Consider the following 2500-nt stretch of genomic DNA (forward strand, 5'->3'; position numbering starts at 1 on the left):
TTTGTTGGTTTAATATGCATACCTTTACCCATTTGAAGAGCATTCATTATATCCCTCTGCTATTTTGTTGTAAACCAATTGGCATATGGCATCAGTTCATTTATTCTACTGGGTGGAATAATAAAACCACATGTTTTAACTCTTCGTCCATATATCTTTTTGACTAGCTGTGAAGTTCCTTCTGAAGCTGCACTGTAAGAGCTGATAAGCCAAGGGTCTTTGCCACAGATGGTACCAATGTACAAACAATTGACAAAATTGAGGAAAACAGTGAGCCTCCAACTTGTTTCCCATGTTGGTTTTGGCTAGTTCGATATCCATGCCCTTTTTCAATTGTCTGCTTTGTTCAATCGTTTGACATTTGCTGGCACGTATAGCGTGTCTTTACAAGTGAGAGAGTCCTTTGTTAGCCTCAAAACAATTGTTTCCTTGTTGTGATAAGCCTTGCTAAGATTTTTTCTGGTTTTAAGATATTTTACATTGATTTTAAAAAGTTGAGTCATAACGACTTTTCCATCATCAGTACCGTTAGCCATATGAATCAACTCATTGTCTTCATTCAAACTAACATTAAATTGAAGCTGCATTGGAATCAACATTTTATCCTCCAATTCTTCAAAGAAAGGAACGATAACATTAATATGGTCCTCCTGTACCATCGTTAATGACAGCTTGGGTAAGCAATCTTCGAGACTCGAAACCAATATTGTCAGCAGCTGTTGTATTATTAGTTTCCAGAATAGCTTTATCCCTTACGCAGTTAAGAAATGGGATGCGTCACCTTGATTTCAGCTGACATTGTATATATTTCTTAAATACATCGTATGAATTTTATTAGTTTTATACCATTGTAATCTTGAGTTTTTCAAGTATTTGTCACATTTATTTGCCATTCAAGAAATCAGTAAAGTTGCATATTATTATTAGTTGCAAATACCATAAGCTATTTTTACCTACTGATCGACTGTAGTCGTTAGAATACTCCAATAGATTTTTAGCAAAGGTTAAATTATGAAGATTATCAGTTTCATAAACAAAAAGGCTTTTGATAGCGTTCACAGGAAAACCTTGTGGAAGATCATGGAGAGTTATGGGATACCTTCGAAGCTTGTCAGAATGGTCAACGCAATGTATGATGGTAGCCAATGCGCGGTTGTTGAGGGCGGGTGGGTGGCTGTATATATATCTTTTTATACATACATACATATACACTTTTTATAAATTTGATTGTAAAAGAGCATCGAGACTTTTCTTGTATGCGCTGTTTCAAGAATTAAATTATTATTATTATTATTATTATTATTATTAAACTCCTGTTGTAGGAAAAATAATCTCTACAGGGAATTCTGTAATGACCTCACACCAACTAACTTCTAATTTTCTCCACATAATATTATGTGTAATTTAAATAAAATTGACTTGACTAAACTTGACTTAAGGAGGCTCCAAATAGTTTCTCTTTTTTTCCTCACAAATAAATATATTCTACTCTTTGATATAGTTAGGGTAATCATATTAAGTACATACATTTCTCACATCACAATTTATTCTAAAATACCATTACCATGGCAACGATATAAGACGTTACTCTTAGCCTTAAAATCAACTTAATTGTCTCTTTTGTAAAAAAAATGGGATGGAGAAATCTTCCCATGCAGTATTAATTACCTGACAGTGTAATCTCCAAAATATTTAACATTAACAAAAATCGATTACGACAGCCTCTTCAAGAACAACGTCCCAAAACAGTCAAATAAAAATTCAAAAGACAAAACAAAATAATCAAGGTGAGTTAACTTACATGTACTTTATTTCATTCATTTCTCTGATAAACTTTTGCTTCTTTGCTCCTTTGTCGTGAAACTAACTCGAAAAACAAAAATAAGTGCCTAGAACAATGTTGTTGCTGATCTGCCACTTTTTACAGCCACATCTTGCGCGTAACACAAGCTTGGGCCTCTTATGGTTCAGCCATGAACCGTAATTCCTCGCATAATGCCTTTGAACTCTTTCTCATAAGATGTACAATGTACATGTAACAGTTAGCTTTACATGCATGCAGGTTTAATTATGTATCCTAAATTGTATATTTATTTGTATAGTCATTCTCTTCTTTTCATTGCCATCTTGTACATGTAGTTCACCTGGTCTCCTGTAATGCCATATTAGCCTCTGGCATCAGTAATTGACTAGGTAAACCTTATCTGAGCTTTTTTTCTTGTAATAATTATGAACTTTTTATTTATTTTGTTCCCAACTGTTCATCTGTTCTCAATACTAGTTCAACGCCGATCTTGAACTGTAGCCACTTATTATCCCAAACGTTCCAGGCTAATTAAGTTAACACCTATTCTCTTCTCTGAGAATGTGCAATAAGTTTCTTCCGTAGCTGCACAAATTTGTTTTCAAGTGAAAATTGGGCAAATTGCCCCTTAATTATGATTCTAAATACTGAGAAAGTTTATGTTGATTTGAATGCTTTGAATCTTTTTTTCTCTGC

The sequence above is a fragment of the Montipora capricornis genome, chromosome 13, assembly GCF_036669925.1.
Source record: "Montipora capricornis isolate CH-2021 chromosome 13, ASM3666992v2, whole genome shotgun sequence".
Taxonomy (NCBI): Eukaryota; Metazoa; Cnidaria; class Anthozoa; order Scleractinia; family Acroporidae; genus Montipora; species Montipora capricornis.